General features: G+C 35.9%; 1 protein-coding gene across 1 annotated transcript in view; it reads right to left on the bottom strand.

The window, feature by feature from the left end:
• The window catches only part of Arl5 (ADP-ribosylation factor-like 5), a 102,739-nt gene extending 83,918 nt beyond the window's left edge, over positions 1 to 18,821 (bottom strand). The window contains exon 1 of the mRNA XM_081737219.1: positions 18,578 to 18,821. The gene's annotated coding sequence lies outside the window, so the exon portion shown is untranslated. The remainder of the gene's footprint in view (positions 1 to 18,577) is intronic.
• Between the last annotated feature and the right edge of the window lie 1,122 nt (positions 18,822 to 19,943).

The following is a 19,943-nucleotide window of genomic DNA, read 5'->3' on the forward strand; positions in this document are numbered from 1 at the left end:
AGTGCACCAACACTTATTGGAGCATCTGCACGACTACATGCTGTTAGCGAAGAACACACCAAGCAAGCAAATGATTGGTTCATGTGAGTAGGAAAACATAAACAGTGAAATTTTGTTTCCGATAAGTAAGTGAACTTAAAATTTGTGGGTTTCGCAATTGTAATTTCCACCTCAGATTACTTCGGTTTAAGAAAACGGATGAGTAGGGGGGAGGCTCATTTTACTATTTCAAAGAGCATTTTTGATCAAAATAGTAAAAAAAAAAAAAAAAGTCAGGAAATAACTTTTGTTCGTTATTTAATGAATGTGAATCACAAACACAATCAAATTGTTGCATTTTTATTGTTTCCAGTGTTGCCAACTGTGACATCAAAGTTAACAGAACTTCGGTAACTTCAAAAGGCTGTAGTTAATTCATGAAGCATTGGTCGAGAATGATATTTGGTATGTTTATTATTCTTCAGAATTAAAAAAAAAAATGGTGTTTTCGAGAAAATGGCGCCCAAAAATGGCGATTTTGAAAATTTGACAATTTCTCGAATTTTTTGCGACGAAACAGTTGCACACAGAAGCGATACATTTTTTTTTTTTCGGAAAGCGGGTAAGTAGGTCTTACGAACCGTGGAAACAGAATATTAAAATTCGAACCGGAAGTGCTCGAAAAAAAATCGCAAACTTCGACTTTTCAAATAAACTGACGTTCATTCGTTAATTTATGTAGTAAATGATACGCATGCGCAAACAAAACTATAATAAAATATAGTTGTGGAACTCCGAAGTTGACCATTTTCCATGTTTTCTACAATTCATAAATTGTACTCCCCGTCATTGACGGCCCATTACCTGGCGGGAAATTTTTTTTCGACAAAATAAAAACATATGGGCCTCTTAAAAACATGTCTAGTTGCTATATAAAAAAGTTTCAATATCTGAGATGGTATACATTTTTTTTTTGTGCCTGAGTTGAAATGGAAGGCACCTTAAGTTTTACGTCCCACGATTATGTTGCCTAGGCTAAAGGAGGCGGTGATGATGAGAAATGAATGAAATGGTGGAATGAAGAAAGAGGGAGAACCCAGAGAACTCGCGCAAACGGTGTTTGTTCATCACAATGCTCACTTCACACACGCAATTACCGATAAAATAAAATATCTGCATCTTTCAAATATACTATGTTGTCTAAGATGCATGATGAATTATCGTAATTAGTTCGATTTTGAGCAGAATGACGTAACAATGTAACAATTAATTTTCCTATATAAACGGATCATTTTGTGCAAAACCACCATTAATACAATCGCTGTCATTCTGTCACTATGTTTTTTCATATCAGTTATACAGAGAAATTCTGTTGTATGATAGATATATATATATTATTGATCTTTCATTAACATTGTAATTTCCTGTCATATTCAAGCTAGACGGAAACTATTTCTGTAATTTGTTTCTGCAGCATATTTCGCTAGAATGTTGGTAGTCGTTATGTTGGTGATACTAGTATTTTTTTTATTTTTTTTATGATTATTTAACCCTCTCAGAACCGCCGCAATTTCTAAGAAAATGCATAGGTTTATTAAAAATTATACAGGGTGGTCAAAAAGTTGGCTCACAGTGCTTAACAAAATAAAATTCTTCCTTAACTTACATACACAGAAGATGATAATTCATGTTAGTAACGTCAGTAGTATATTTAATTCAATAGAAAAATATTTATTAGCCCTGAATTTTGTTTACTAATTACCTCTTAATATTTAAAAATAAATCCGAAATTCTTCGTGATGCGATGTTACTGTACACTGAAATCATTTCAAGCTGTTTTGCTGTTATATCTCTTAATACTATTCTAACGGTATCAGTAGCTGATGGTAATATCAACGACTCTCCTATCGTGTGAGAGTTTCCTACTTTAACTGTTCCTAAACTGACCTCATAAAATGTCTGCAGAACATTCAAATTAAATTCAGAAAATAAGGATATAGGTTTTTCTCCTTGCTGACAAATCGGAGAGGTTTGTGTTTCAAATCCGAACGCCTGATTTGAAAGAGAAGGCTTCAATGAATGATTTGGTAGCGTTTACTTCAGAGACACAGATTACACACTCGGGAGTCTTTTTCACAAACTTTCAAGTAAATAACTGGGCCTATAAAGATCTGACTGTCCTCACTGTCTTTATCTATTATTGTGGTATTACTTTCCTGAGAGGTCTGCTCAATGACGCAACTAGGCTAGTTGTCACCCAGGGCAAGAACTCGCCCCCTCCCCCCGACTAACCAAACCAAAACGCCATTCGACCACACCTGATATTGGCATCACACAGCAATTATCCTATTCCATTTTTTTCAAAATTGCAGTAGGCCCTACATAATTTAATTTTTAGTACAAGATAAAACACCACACTAATTAGTATTTGATTGCCAAATAATCTGAAAGTAGCATGCTTAACACATTCTTATGACTGCAAATTATAATGTTTTTTGGAATTGTATCGGTAAGTGCAAATGTGTAGAATGAATCAACAGTCTGTTGCTTTAAAATAGAATATTTAATTATGACAAACAGTTAAGCTGCTGTGTCGTTGTCTCGAGTATTATACTTAAATATTTTGCAAATCTCTTAAAACGATGTAAGCTAAATGAAAACATAAAAAGCTGAAACTAAAATTTAACTCTGCGTGCTCTTTTGGCAGCAAAAGTTTCTACAGTGTCTTCAAAAGACACCTTTGAAGCTAACTTATGCTCTATAGATATGATCCTAAGGTTGCTGAGTAGTTGTTGTCCTCTTAAGTTTCTGAGGTATTTTTTTATAAACTTTAGTTTGTTAAAACTCCTTTCCTTGTCTTATAGTGCCCAGTTTTGCGCTCCCTCAATGCATCGCCCGAGGCACAAGCCCTGCTCCCCTCCCCTAGTTGCGTCACTGGGTCTGCTAAATAATACGAACAGCGAAAACAGAAATAAGTACCCCTTACGTTATACAGCTATCAAGTCAATAACGCCAATTTAAGACAAACTTTAGAAGAAAACCCGGCTTGGTGTTATTATAGTTGACAAACCAATATTTTCTATCATTGTCGTCATTCGATCATTCATAGAGACGGTTTTACTGGCTGAGATTAAATGAAATTACCACCCTTACATTCACATATCGATTTCATAGTTCCACATTTTACATTCAAGTAAAATCAAGGAGACCTGAAAACCAAGCAACTTCTTTTAATTTTCTAATACATATTTACACTCAAACAGAACTTCTGTATTGTTTTAGTACATCCATATATAAAAGCCTTAATGATGATAATCAGAACGGATAAGAAAATTTTTCACCTGTAATATCAGATTTCAATCCTGTTCTATGTTGTGGTTTTCTGATAATTGATTTTTGTTTTCTTTTCAGATAACAGTGTGTCTACAGATTAATAAAAAGAAATCCCTGACTCTCCATAACAATCCTATAACTACATGAATTTCTTGTGAAGTCGGCCTCCTCCTCCTTACAGTCCTCCGTCTCTCATCGACTTCACTTCAGCTTTCTTTTTTCACTGACTTTGTATTCACCTCTGGTGCATGGTGTCTTTGGTTCGATCCCAGCTCGTGCCAAAATACCTTTATGGTGGACAAACACCGTGCGAACGGGTTTCTTCGGGGTTTACCCGTTTCCTCCTATTTTCTTCATTCCACCATATCACTCATTTCTCATCATCAGTCTCCTTTAGCCTGCCCGCAAAAGGTTAAGTGTTGCATATCGTTGGAAAGCCAGCACTTTCAGCTTTAATAGTGGTTCTTGTTGGACAGTTCTACGTTAATTACAGCGATATGCCCTGGTTTTATAAAGCAATATTTCCGCAAAGGTGTAAAATGCGTATATTTTGACGTGCCATTACTTTGGATCTACAAGAGATACGGGGGTGAAAATTTACATGTTTTGGTTCCTCTTCGAGGTACGCCATCATACCAACTTTCAACAAAAGCTGTACATGGCTGTGCTGAAATGTCTCTTATGTCGATCTCCTCTCAAATATGGTACAATTTTAAACTGTGTAAAGATAAAAGGAATTCTGTATTCTTCCATACACTTCTAGGTACTACCAATTAATTTGGATCAAGGAACCTCTAGTCTTGAAACGCAGAATAAAGAACACAATCAACAAAACATAGGCATAAAGACATTGTGGTTGATTGTACTTATAAAAATAAAAATAAAAAAACTTCCTTTATCCGTTATTGATAAACCGCAAAGTACCTGCGGATATTGACTCGAATCGTTCCTATTTTCAAATAATACTAAAGATTTAAAAATAATAATAAATTAATTAAAAAACAAAATCAATCTGTGTTGTTTGTGTGCTTTACTTGAAGGCAGATTTCAATGTATAGTTGTAACTTCATAGCCCATGTTTCTCTCCGCACAAGAAAAAAGTCCGTACCTCATTCTTCTTCAAATTTAAATATCGGCCATTCAAATGCATTTTAAGTGCAAAATGACATCATAGACCAACAACAAGGGTGGCCAACCCGTCGACCACAAAGACGTGGAATGTAGCCCCTGATCTCTGTCAATCTGTCCATAACGATCGATATGATTTTATCTAGTGGGCCAGTGAACACAAGTATATCGTCAATGATTTCGCAAATGACAACTCTCTCTCTAGCCCAAAATGCTTGGCCATTCCTGCTCTGTAACAAGAATGAAAGCAAATTATTTACCGTATTTGCTGGTGTATAAGATAAACTTAAAAAATAATAGTACTGTATACTTTATTACAACTTGCCACTATGTATATTGGGAAAGAAATTTTATTGTACGACGTGCCTATGGCGTGGGAGAACCGGGTTCGATTTCCGGTGGGAGCTCATGTGGTTCGGATTCCACGTGAAGCTGCAGGTACATGTCTCATATTGCCTCTCTGCTGAAACGAATGCTAAACTCCAAAATCAAATCAAATTACATTCATTATATGAATCCTTCACAGTAGAGAAACAGTTTGGTAACAGCTGAATTAACGCAAAATATTAAAACAAAAACAACAAAAAATTATTATACATTTATCGCTAGAAGTGAAATAACAATCCAAAGCAGTTATTTCGTGCGAAACCTACTAATATTCATCTAATCTGATCAAGAGATTTAGTACATTTACTTTTTGCATTGAATTTCTTATTGAACTTCGTGACTTCGTAAATTTTCTGTAGTTCACGATGATATTTGAAACAAGACGTTCTGAACGTGAATACTAGCCTCTATTTGGTCGCACTTTACTCAAAGAATCTTTGTTTCTTATATGAACAATCAGCCAATTTGATTCTCAATCACATTTAAGAGGATTAAAGCATCCGGTTTCCGTTACTGATGCTACATGAAATATTTTTAATACGAAAAAACTAAATGTAGCAAATCTGATAAAACTAGTAAATTATCCGATTCAGAGGAAAATACCGTCCTTCCATTTTCGAGACCGAATGTAACCTTTTGACGTATGAAATGACGTTAAGACCTACTCTTCAGTGATACGGGATTATCTGATACACAGGAGTCAAGCGGAAATGGTCGGTTTTGTTACTCAATACCGATGTGAAACATTTAGAATATGAAATCTGCGTTGCTCTTCAGTGAAGCGGGATTATAGAACATACAGAGGATTAGCTTTCAGAAGATTAACCAAAATCTACGACTTATTTCCCTTTTTAAAAATCGAAAAGTGACCACAACCTGTGACAGAAACCATATATACTCAAATATTTCACATCCAGCGGAAACACGAGCGATCAAACTAACTTAGCTGAACACGTACGAAATACTCAACTCTTGCCTAGAACACATAGAATTCATAGCTTTTACATATAGAAGCTATGAATTGAGGAGCGAAAACCTCGATTAAAATAAAATAACGAAAATTAAAAAGAGTGTAGAACCGACCTCAGGCCCTCACAGTAAGCTTCTTCACTGGATCTGTACAATATGAGCATTTACATCACCTCTATACGCTTAACTGGAAGTTGGTGTTTGGAGAACAAGGTGGCATAATGGCAGAGCACTCACCTTTAGTGCAAGGGACATATGTCTTGATCCCTGTCACACGAGCTTGCGTGGACAACATTGTGACTGTGCGGTTTCTTGGTATTATCCCATTTTTCTCACATTCCTATTTCACCAATTTGTTTCATAATCATTCAATTCCTTCATTCTTTAGATTGAAGGGCATAATGAGGCGTTAAAAAAATACAAGTTTGTAAGAAAAATGAAATGAAATCTTTAAGTTTTACGTCCCACGGTCATGCCGGTTAGGCTAAAGGAGACGATGATGATGAGAGATGAGTGAAATGGTGGAATGAAGAAAGTGTGAGGAAACGGGAGAACCCTGAGAAAACCCACGAGCACGGTGTTTGTTCACCACAAAGTCCAGGGACCCCAAGCACCGGAGGTGAACGCTCTACCACTGAGCCACCGCGCCCCCACATAAGTTTGTAAGGGTCGTGAACTCTGCGTGTATCCATTTAGTATTTAATACATTTGTAGAATGCACAACTACACAGAGACTACTTAAGTTATTTTTTTTTTAAAAAATATTCCGTATATAGTTACATAATCAGCATTTGCTGCCTAGTTTTCAGAAAAAGATGAAGAAAAATGTTCCGAAAAATTGAGGGAAACATTGGGAAAACGTGGCTGATTGTTATAATTGGCACTACCACATTAGTTACTACATAACTCATGTATCATAACGCGTCATCAACAAAATCTACATCTGGAGAATCCATCAAAGATAAGCATGAGTCACAGAAGGTAAACCATGCAAAACAATACAAGAGATAAGAGCTGCTTTCTGCATACTCGCATAAAGAAAACACTGTGGGGTAAAAGAACACCTCGTAATAATTTAGTTTCTTAGTATCACACTCCAAAAACACGTTCAAACAGTAGTTACATCTTGTGTTGTAATATGCAATTAAAGTAAAATTAAATAAGAACATGTAGTTCAACAATACAGCAAATCTAAAAAATACAACTAGCTATGATGCGTTCATAGGAAAACTATCTCACGTCCCTCGCCCCTCTCATTGTACAGGCATGTGAACGCTTCTTCGAAACTAAAATCTGGATTCTCACGTGACAGAATTATCACGTGTTCTGTTGTAGCTATATGTGCAGCATATCCGATTCGCTTAAAACGTAAAAGTTTACTTGATGTTAGTCTCAATTTCGTAACCAAAATTTATAAAATGCTCAGCTAGTCTTCGCTATATATTTTTCTCCACGTAAACTAACAACAGAACAAACAGCTAAAATCTTATGAAAAAAGATGACAAGTGTTTCAAGGTTACTGTACCATATTTCACGCTCTTCAGAATTTACGTCATAATCTTTGGACCTTCAAATATCTTAGCTAAGAGAAACATCCTTAATTTGTTTATAGTGCACGCAAACTTTTCACAATGTAAGCGCACTATTTCCAATGCTTTAGATAAAATGAAATAAACCACTTGTTTCTACATATTTCCTAACTACTATTATTCTATCTCTAGCCGTTTTATTTCCCAAATAAAGTGTAATGAATACTTTTTTTTTTCGACAATTATTAAAACCCGTAGCTATTAATGACAAAATCCTCTTTTATTATTGGTACCTCATGTAACTTGAGATTAAACCCATGTCACTTCCTTTTAGCGGTGAGGACTCCAGTAGAGGAAGTCTTTCAGTACAAGTAACATGAAAAGTAGTTCTGCGCGCACACTTGCAAACCCGCATCGAGCACGCATGGAAATAAAATGCAAGGGATCGGGATGGGAAATTTCCCTGAAATCGTAATTGGAGGGATTTATCATCATCTCACTCCTTCTTGGGCACTAAGAAGCTTAAGTCTGAATGGTTTGGCGGAATGAATTCTACTGCTACGTTATTTTTTCTTAGTCAAATATAACCCCACTTAAAAATACATACGTTAACACTACCCGATTACTAGGCTACACTATGCACTGCAAACTTCGTAATTCACTGTGACTGAGGTATTATACGAGGAGTGTTCCATATTGTTTTACACTATCCTTTTTTTCTTCTTTCATGATCCACCATTGAGCTCGTCATTATAGTTGGAAGGAAGTAGTACTTAGATCTGCCTTCAAGTGGAAGAACAATACAGAGAAGTGTAATCTCTGGAAACTGCAGCACATTTCACCAGCAGCTGTAAGTATGTGAGCGGATAACAGGAAGGTGATCAGCAAGGACAGCGCCTGGAGAACGTGGTTTCTGTGGAAAGAGGGTGTAGATTGCGGAAATTCACACGCGATTGGTGACAGAATGTGGACAGTGCGCACCGTCACGCAAAACCATATACAACTGGGTGGACGGCTGGAAAAGTGGCCACACATCAACAGAAAAGGGAACCAGTTCTGGTACAAAAGTGACTGTGACAACACCAGTGAACATTTCAACTTATTCAGGATAACAAGTGCATCACGTTCACAGAACTGGAGGCGGCCACAGCACTAGCCAGAATCACTGCACCGCATAGCGCACGAACACCTTACGATGGTAAGGTGTCTGCCAGGTGAGTTCCCAAATCCCTAAATGCAACACAAAGACAACATCGCAAGGACGTGAGCACTGCTCTGCAACGCGACAGCCAGAATTCAGAAGGCTTCAAGTCCAAACTCGTTACTGGCGACGAGACTTGGCTGCACTACCATGAGCCAGAGACTAAAGCCCAATCAATGTAGTGGAAACAAAGGCAGCCCCACACCAAAAAAGTCCCATACACAGACCTCCGTAGGCAAATGCATGGTCAGTCTTCTGGGACAAGGATTGAACCATCCCCATTGACTGGCTGGAACCCGGGACCACCACTAACAGCAAGTCATCCGTGATAACGCTTCGGAGTTTGCGCGTGCAATTCAGAGGAAACTTTTAGGAAAATAGGCAAAAAGTGTACTCCTGCAACACGACAACGCTTGTTCGCACACAAGTCGGGCAACCACGACAGCCATTAATGAGCTGGGGTTCGGAGTGCTGCCACACCCACCTTATTCTCCTGACTTAACCCCTTCTGAATACCACCCATTTGGGGTATTGAAGAAAGCGCTGCGTGAACATCATTTCGCCGATTTCCAGGAACTTCAAGACGCTGTCCGCACACGGGTACGACAGACTCCGAAAAGTGGTTCATAGAAGGCATAGGGAAGTTGCCACATCGGTGGCCCAAGTGTGTAGTTCTTAGTGGAGACTATGTTGAGAAAGTGGTTGTATCTGCCGATGCATAAAGATTCTTATAAGTGTGAAAAAAAAAAAAAATAATAATAATAATGTAAATCAATATGGGACGCTCCTCGCATATTGTACTTTTTGCACATGAAAAAAGGCTTACTTAGCGAAACTCCTATTCCTGTCTTGACAATTTGCTCAAACGAGTTCGTTTAATTGCAGGAAAGGCTAATAAAGCTTAAATTCTGTATATAGGGTCAGTGGCGGTCATTATGAGACAGATTTCACAACTTTTCCACGTAACTCAGCTTACATTAGTTTTGAAAGCAGTTAATCTAGGCAGCAGTTTATGGTGCCAAGAGTAACAATTTGCTGCCTGGAAATTTTCTATCATCTCATAAGTTGATGAGTAAATGTCAAATTTGTGCTGTCTCATAATTTCCCTAAAAGAGGGCAATTATGAGACACCTGTTGTCTCCAGCTTTCTGTATGTTATACGAGTATTGAGGTATGAAGGAGTCCAATTGTGAGTGAAAGAAGTCTTCGTTATTTTGTGTTTATTACATAAAGATATACAAATATTTGGCTGAGTTACAAGAAAATAACTACGAAAGAAAGTGGAAATAGCTACTGATGCTATTCTAGCATCTTCGAAAGTTTACTATAATAGGCCTGTAGGCTAATAGCCTGTTAGATAGTTTCAGGTAACAAAACAGGCTTATGAGACAAAGTTAGAACAGTTTCCAGGCTTTTCACTGAAAAACGACTTAGGCTACATCTATTTCTTTATATTTTAGTATACTGATAAGCAGCCTAGGATATTTTCAACAAAATAATGTACAGGGTTTGAAAACTCTTGCTTGCAAGCACTAGCCAGCCAAAACAATCTACTGCATTCACAGTTTCTTTACTCGCCAAATGTAAAAAAGTACTCGCCACTGGCGAGCAGGCGGGTGGATCTTTCAAGCCCTGGGAACATAGGTCTACAATTTTGAAAGTTAATAAGAAACAAGATTATAGGACTGCCTAAACTACAAAGATACAGAGACAGATTCCAGTTATTTTTCAAATACATTAATCTAGCATGCGTCTCATAATTACCCTCCATATAAGCAAAATGTGAAACAACAACAAAAATATTTATAACTCTGAAACGAATGCCCAAGGAACAAATTCGACTTAACCTGTAACTGCTGACCATCAGGCTTCCATCAACACCCATTTGTTTTACAACAATGGTATTACTGCACGAGTAAATATAAAAGATAATGATAGGATTTCAAATTTCAAAACTTTTTGTTTTTGAATGAGTTTGTTAAAGCAATTGGTACATCCAAACTTTTGTAAATTGAAACTTAAAAATGTAGACAGAGCATTGCGAAGGATGTTACTAAATGTCTGTGCTCTTTAATTTGTATTTACTTACAAAGGATGAAGATCAATGAGAGGTGTCTCGTAATCACTTTCCATAGGCAGTCTCATAATTACCCTTACTGACCCTATAGGCAACCTTGAAGCAGGCTACTTTCTTTTCTAGGCATTTCCCTGTAGTCCAAGAAAACCCTTATGCAGTTGCAATTCGAAATTATATTTTTAATGTATTGAACAGTAAGCTGAACCGAGCTCCCTCGTGACAATATCGATAGCGTACGCCCCTTTGGCGTAGAAGACCCGGGTCAGATTCACGGCGGGAGCTCATGTTAATCTGAAGGCCCACGTCTCAAAATAGCCTTGCAGCTGAACGGGACGTTGAACTTAAATCCAATCCAACTGAACTAAGCTGACTTCATTACCAAGGAACTATCAAGTATTCAGTTTTACCGTAATATTATAGGTTTTAAAAAAATAACAATTTAACTATTTCCCTAGCCATTTATTATCATGTTATTGTAGTTCAGTCATAAAAAGTTAAAGCGTGAACTGAAAACGAGTATGAAACCAGGCCCTGTTTTGCAATAGATTATATATAATGCCTTGTTTCCGGATAAAAATTCAAACAGGAACTATGAATGAAAGAAATTTTATCTAATGAACAGGAAAACTTTAAAACCACTTCCCCACATGAGCGATGAACTTAGCAGAAATTATTTAACTCCTCTCGAAAAATCCAAATTAATAAATCCAGTGATTAATACAAACTACTCAGGTACGCTCAAGAAAATTCGATATAAATATCCATATACTATCTCCCAGCAATTATATCTTAATGTATATTTTTTGCAATGATAATTTACAGTATGTTCTAAACGTAGTAAATTTTTGTAGTTAGTGTCGATTGTATTGACAGAAATGAAATGAAATTTTTGAGTTTTAGTTCCACGCTTATGACGTGTAGGATAAAGGAGACGGTGATAGGAAATAATACATCAACACAAGTAATGTTATCTTTGATAGATTAGAGATTTCTATATATTACGTAGTTCGGTTAACTTAGTTTCGAAATACCAATTGGTCATCTTAAAACCATCAGCAAATGCAATATCTATCATCTTTTGTGTCTTTCCCTTCAACAAGATCTCTTTATCACATTAACAGAATACAATCTATCTATTAAAATGCTACAATAGCAATTAACAACTACTGAGCTCCAACCTATAACATTAACTTTCAAATCTTTCATTTACGGTTATGTGTGATTTCACGTTTAACAGAGACAAACATTTTAAGTATTTGCACTTTAAATAGTCTAAATTAGTTAACTATATCTTTTTCATAAAGTTTATGATATAAAATTATTGTTCAAAGCCTTTGTATTTTAATAAGCCTTCTCTAAAATCAATACATGTGAGTTGTGCTTCCATCTTCCGAGTTCTTTTAAACTATATTTATATGTTTGTGGCCAATCCTTTCGACAATGAGATCTCGGAAGCTACAGGCTCTAGAAAGATGACGTTTTCACTGATCGATTGGAAATTTTGCGTAGATTGTCCAGTTCTAATTGAATATTAAAAAAAAAAACATGGCCATTATTTCTTTATTACATTTTTTAGGGTACGCTGGAAGAGTTGAAATTTAAAAAAAAAAAACTAAAGCATCATATCCTATGCGTTATATATTCCAACACCACAATGCTGTATATTGGGGCTGTATATGTCTCAGGCGTTTGTTCCATGGCCAAATAATAGTGAAAAAGGAAGGATAACCATTTCTCGAGTCTTAAGATAAATCTATTTTTTGAGTGTTTTGCCCAATGAACACCATATATAACTGACATTCTAATTAATTGTATATGTAATTTATTTGCTTATTACATACTGCAAGCAAGAAGAAAGAAAACACTGATCATACATAAATTAGAAAGTCCAACTGGAAGTAAGCTCAAATCTTGCAAATGGTGCGAGATATTGAGAAAAAATAATCGAAAAAATCTCTCCTTTATGATATCCCTTGCCGATTTTTTTTTAAAAATCAAGACGTCTTTCACTTGTGTCTGTAAAGGGACATGTACATATGTTGTGAGGAATGAGAAGGAGATTTATGCTCATATGCGAATGATGCGCTGTGTAGAGAGCGCAGGCTCAGCTAGTTTACTCATAAAAATTTTCAACGCTTTGTCATTACATAATATTCTTCCAGCTTAGTATTCGCCATATTGATAAGAGATACTCAAGTACAAAAATTAGGAAAAATAGCTTATTAATATTTGGCGGATTGATTAACACAAAATACAAATTTACAACTATAGTCAAGTAAAAATGTTGCGCTTTGCACTTCAGTTATATATATATATATATATAAAGGCAATGCAATGGACAACATTTCTATTTACATTAAAGATTTTAAATTCGAATTCTGTAGTAGGGACCACCTTACGTGAAGTGCTTCCAGATATAGTCGTCCACAGTTCTAAAAAGGTGGGTGAGTGCAGAAAAATCAAATGTACATCAATACCAGTAGTTTTTATTCTTACGCACACACAACAAACAATATTACTTTCAATCATTAGAACAAACCGCCATATTAGGAAATGATTAAATGAACCTTAGTTTATGGGCATACTACGCTTATGTACGAGCCCTTTGTGCAAGCCTCCCGCGCTGTATTTCCAAGTTAGCTTGTAGTGATCCCCTAGCATAGGTTGATGCATATTTTTGGCATTTGTTGACAACTGCACAGCAGTCTCGTGAGAGTGGATGTCACGAGGACAAGAAAAAGAAATGGAGAGGATTTTATTGAAAAAAAAAAAAAGTAAATGCACAGGAAACTAAATACGTGAAAGTTCACCGTGACCATATTATTCCAATTATGGCCATGTCAAAATATCAAATAATATTTCTGACTCGAATACTTGCAAACATAAATGTCGATTGAAAGCAGGGAATTCGTGTTATCACGAACTTTGCCGTAGAATTTTAAAACTTAAAATATCAGGACCTTGGAAGAGAACGGGCGAATCTTGAAATCGGAGTGTTCAGAAATCAAGCTGAAAGTTTTGCAAGCACTTCAAGATAGCAAGGGCAAATCTTTTTTTTTTTTTTTCTTTGACCTGTGCGAAGCAGGGCAAAACGTGCCATTTGTATGATGTCCAGACCTATCCGCTGCGAGTGAAAAAAAAAAAAAAAAAAAACTATTTTTCGGGTTCGCCCTTTTCCTCCAAGGTCCTGATACATAGAATGATAATTATACCTGTTATACCGTATAGTTGAGAAACATGATCACTCATTTTCAGTGAAGAACACAAACTGAAATTATTTGGAAATAAAATCCTAACGCGAACATTCGGGCTAAAGACGGATGGGAATGAAGAATGGCGGAATCGTTTACCTAGCATTGTTAGAGTTTTTAAGCGACACAGAAAAAACAACCGAAATTTAAATATGCATTCTATAGAAACGATAAGCAAAGAAACCGAAATATTCATCAGTTCTGCACTAACATTTTATACTTTGTATTACAGACAATAAAAAAGCCACTAGGGCATTCATAGTTTTTATTTTTCTTTTCAATCCCCAGTAGCACAGCCCGTCCTAAAAGAAGAAAGTAAATGCCCGCTCTACTTTCTTAGGATTATCCTCACGCTCTTTAATATTCTTCACGTGTAAGAGGTAAATTAAACATAGGAGAACAACAGTGAGATAAACCAACAATATGTATACGTACTGTTTTGTTTACTGCATTTCGTATTTAATGCACAGTCACCTGTAAGTAAGAGATTCGACTTCGCTCATGTATCTGATGATCTTCCAACACATTATGAAATGAAATTTCTAGTTGTACGTAAAATGGTTGTACCGTGCAGACTAAGGAATACGAATGATGACTAAAAGTGAATTATTATGAGATGGTGGAATGAGAACGTGGGTGGAAAAGGGAGAATGCTAAGGAAACACAGATACGAAGTTGTCCACAAGCTCATTGACCAAGAAACGGACCAGAGAGCAGGGTCACCCATAAAGGGCCGAGTCATTGAATTATCTTTTTTTATAATTTTATTCATTTAATTGTAACTTTTTTAATTTGAAATTCGCATCAGCGAGAAAAGAATCATAACTTTTCCAGAGATTAAATTAAATTCGAAATAAAAACATGTATTTAGCAACTTTCTAAATACCCTTCGGTAACAAGAATAAAATTTAGTCCATTGAGAATACGAGATGTCATTTGGCTTCTTTCATAAAAACAGTTTGTAACAATGGGGAACCATGAAACTTTTTCTCAGGGTCCATGAAATATATAGGCAGCCCAGTAGCAGAGGTGAGCGTTCTATAAATGAGCAGCCGTGTCCCCTCAAACAGTTTATGTAAAACCTCTTGTGACGTTATTCCCAACACCGGAGATCCGGGTAAAATTCTCAATCAAAGAACACGCTGCTAGAATTCCACATTAAATTCCAAGTCCAGGTTTTATATATAGAATATATATATATATATATATATATATATATCCTACTCAGTCAGAACTGTTGTTAATGAGAAATTCAGATTAAACTTGTAAGTACTCAGTAAGTTTGTTAGTGCATCAGTTCATGAAAATAATTTTAGGTTTCTGTAACGTTTAGCATGTATGATCTTATAAATTTGGAATTTATGTGATCTCAATCACTATACATCAATATCGTAATAGTACACAGAGCTAAAAATAAACATAACCGGAAAAAGAAAGACCAATGTTTACTGAAATTAGCAATCCAGGCGACAAGGTAATAAGGTAGAAACAACGTCAAAAGAATAGACGATAGTATCATGTAATCATCCGTAAGAGAAGTACTGCAATACCTTCAACGCACGGTTCCACGACACTTAACGAAACAATAGCTGCTAACAGTGTCATAACAAACTGTGTTACCTGCTTGCTTTCGACTTCTTAGGCTCCCACTTTTCTCTAAATAAATATCTTCTTGCAAACACACTAAATGGAAAGCCACTTATATATTTTACAATGTACTTATTCCAAAGTTGTTCGTCCGGCTGATTTTTAACAAAAAGCATAATACCAGCTATGAAAATTTAAAAATCACCAATTTTTAGGACCGCTTTAAAAGGGCATAATAGCGTAAGATTCAGTAGGATAGGATCGGGTTAGCTTACGGTTAGGGACGTTTGGACTTATTTGAATAAAATTAATAATGTAATTCTTCGTCTCTGCGTAAGGATACCAACTGAAACGTCTTTATACACTTGCAGCCATGTTCAGAATACAAATACTTGTTACTTTCCCATAATACAACCATACGGTAACCTTGCGCGAAAAAGGTCCCTCCGCTTGCCAAATGGTTCCATGTTTATAACCGCTTATAAAGAAACATAAACGTAACTTCCGCTCTACTTACATAATATCAAGCAAACAAATGAGTAAAATATCCATTTCCTACCGGTAAATTTTGAAAATTTTTCTAGAAACGAACGACCAACTTACGAACTTCACTCCTTTTCAAGGTATTTCAAGGTTATATGCAAAAGACTATTATCTAGCACTCCCCAAGAGTGCTTAATCACACTTGCTTTTCAACAACATACAGTAGTGTTTATACTTTTTTTTTTAGCTCTCTTCGCTAGTTTAGCGGTTAGCACGCACGCCCTTGGTGTACAGGGTTCTGAGTTCAACTCCATGGGAACGCCTTAAAATTAAACCCACGACGGTGGTTCAGATTCCAGATAAAAGTGTAGGTCCATGTCTCAGGTGATCTCTATCCTGAAAAGGGAGTAACTTTTTCAATTTGCATGCATACAGCCTTTCTAGATTCCGAAAGCCCGAAAAAAATGCATATATATATATTGTTACATTATATCCCTAATTTAATTACATGTCATTGGGAAAATTATCATGATGAATACTATTATCGTGCAACATTGCTCGCTATTCATTAAGTTAATCTTCTCTTTGACCACCCGTTGCGTTACCGAATTATAATTAAAAACTCGAAGTGGTGCTAATTACATTTAAATACACACTCCACTCTCCTCCTTTCGAAAAACCCTATATTTCTTAATACAGATGTAATAAATAAAACAAACAAATCTTTTTCGGCCAACCGAGACTTTTATTCAAGGCAAAGCACTAAAATGTTGTGAATACATTTGAAGTTTCTAGAACACAGGTCACCCCAAATAGGTTAGTAGCAAGGTTGGTTACTTTCTGTACCAAAATTTAGTATTTAATTCACATAGCATTGCCGAGCGAGCGTCAGCGAGTTAAGGCGGGTTAGAGCCCCGCAGGGCACGTTGTTTTCTGTCTTTATTATAGCTAGATGGGAAAGGGGACCTGTGTTCTGGAACCTTGCCTGAATATAGCATTTAAAAGAATGGTGAGTTGCCAGTTTTCATCTTCATAAACAAGATCGTACGTATTCGCTCACTAAACTATACTTTGTGAAGTAATTCTGGCCCTCCGTAATGATAATTTAACCGTATATTACCTCCCCGTAATGAGCTGAATGCACATAAAAGATCAGATTACCTTAGTTTATATTATTACAGTGAAACCTGTCTTTAGCGGAATCGAGCGGGACTTGCAAAAATTTCCGTTAAAGTCAGGTTTCCGCTTAGTGGAGGTAGAGCTTTCCTTTTTTCTTTCTTTTTTTAATACATGCTTATAGATGGGCATACTGAGAAAATATATTGCTGTACGTACATTGTTCGATTACAGTACTTCTTTCTTCTACGAATAAATACACAAAAAAGTTAAAATGAATACAAAATTTGCTATGCACACGTTTTCTTTATTTTTCTAATAGCCAAGCAGGGTTTTCTGTGCACATTGCTGCTTGGCTGCTTGACTTTCCGCATACACTTTAACCTGATTAATTATACTAAGTGAATCAGAATCATTTTTCCGTAAATTTTTGCAGTTCCTTTAAACTTCTGAGAGCATCTTGATATGTATTTATTCTACACTCTTCTTCGAACTCGGTATCGTATTCCTCTTCTTCCTCTATCTCGTTTTCTTCTTTCCGACATTCCGTATGATTCTTGATTAAGTTGCGGGAATTAAGGACAATTTGTGGGGGTGAATATAAGTAGTGGTTGGGGAAGATCAACATTGTTCAGAAATATATAACAAAAGAACGAACATTTTATCGCAGACAGTGTAATGTATGTGTCTCACAAAATGTCTAAACATCTTCTAAACGCTGTAGTCCGGAACTCAGAATTTTCCGTTAAATGTTTATTTTTCTTTCCGTTGTCCGCGTAACACAGTTTCCGCTTAATGAAGGGACTTCTTACAGGTTTTGTTCTCCAAAATTCATGGGACCGTGAAATATTTCCGTTTAAGACAGTTTTCCGTTTAATAAAGGGTCCGTTGAAGACAGGTTTTACTGTATTATTTTTAACTTTGGTCATTTGATATAACGGTGGCCTTCCAAGAAAACCCCAGTAAGCACTAAATATTTAAATGAACTCAAGCTTTACTATTACATCATCAGTAACATGGTTAAGAATATCCAGATCACAGTATTATGACTACAAGTATAGTGGTTTCTTGCAAAAGTCACACCTAATGTATTGCAGGCTCGTACTCTATTACCATCAATAGTTTTCCCCCACCTTTCATTATGCACATTGACAATAGAATGGCATATGGTAACTATACGTACATAATTATAGTATCTGATACTAATTTTCTACGAATTTAAAACTTTTCTCCCTTAATATTTGCCAGCAAGTGTTCAAAACATAAATGTATCATATATACGTTTATTTTCCCCACATAACAGCCTCGAAATCTGATGAAATGTAAACAAACACAATAAAGGGATCATTTATAAATGCAAGGGTACGATTAAATTTTTTCTTCTGGACATGTTGACACAATGAGCACATGCTACTGAAATACAAATATATTCCTTTATAACCTCAAATAGCAAAACGATGAACTCGCACCTACTAGAGAAAGTGTTCCCTAAAACAGACTACGCAATAAATTAAAATACTATGCTTTGAATACTCACCCCAAGTCACAATTCACAAAAATTTAAACAAAGACACATTGGATATTTCCTAATTTAACTCTAGTTCAGTACGACGCACATCTCAAACTGATGAGAACAAGTTGTTAATGTAAGCAATTTTTAAACATTATTTACACAATCACACACAAAAGATTTGTTTTTTCCTTCAACCCAAACCCTTCAACAACTACACAGAACAGAGCTACGGTCCGACACAAGTACAGTAATGAAACAGAAGAGCAGCGACAGCGGAAAACCCGAAAGCAGCTACAGGAAGTGTCGTAAAGAAGTAAATACGTCACAACATGAGATCAGGGTATGAAAAAGTGCGAAGCCAATCCAACAACCCATTTTAAAACTAATTATCATTAAGCTACGTAACTTGCATTAAAACACAAAATTCCACGTAAATAAAGCAACACGAACAGTTATTAGGCTAGTTTTAGACATAAATAATCTAATATTAGAATTTCTCGTAGTTGATGTGCTGCCAAAAATCTCGTATATTCTACTGCATCAAAAGTATATGGTGATTTTATATGGTATCATGTTGATAACCTTCTTGTCGTGACGTAGCAAACAAATAACTGGAAAAGAGCAAAATTATGGCCCCGAAATCAAAAACAGAGATTACAGTTGATATTTCTTCTCATGCCCTTTGTCGTATATGCTTATTAAAGGACTTTTAACTTTGTACAAACAAGGATGCTTCTCATATTTTAAAATCAGCATAATAATAGCATCCCTACACCAACTCATTTTTCCTTACTACAATTCAATTTCCCATACAAAAGCAAGAGCACGCATATTTGACACTATTTTATAACATCCTTGGAGACAATAAATCTTTTAACACCTTTTTACACACCACGGCTCTGCAATCGGACCAGAAAAGCTGGAGAAAATGCTACGGAATAGAGCAGGTTCTATCAGCAAGAAATGTTAAAGGTTAAGCCATGGCATTTGAAGTGCTATAGCATTTGCTACTTTAACGGGAGGATATCGATAGTACGATTTTTGCTACGATAAATGCTTTGTCTAAACTAGCCTCACAATTGCAAATAACGAGTATCGAAAGAAAAACGCAAATTTTCGTTGTGTTAACAAAAACTATAATGGAATTAGGCCCACAATAATCTAGGGCTATAATTTGCACCAGCTTTTGCAAAAATTGAAGAACACATAAAATGAAAATGAAAAGGACACATGAAAATGAAAAAACAAAATATGCCAGAAAATAAGTAACTCAATCACAAACTAAAGCACGAATTGACCATTCGTGTCGAAACAGTTATGAAACAGTTCTGGCCCTAGTAGTGGAAGATTCTTGAACTTGAGACATTTTAAATTGATTATTTTACCATTT

This window comes from Thermobia domestica, chromosome 13, assembly GCF_964235325.1.
Source record: "Thermobia domestica chromosome 13, izTheDome1.hap1.1, whole genome shotgun sequence".
Lineage (NCBI taxonomy): Eukaryota > Metazoa > Arthropoda > Insecta > Zygentoma > Lepismatidae > Thermobia > Thermobia domestica.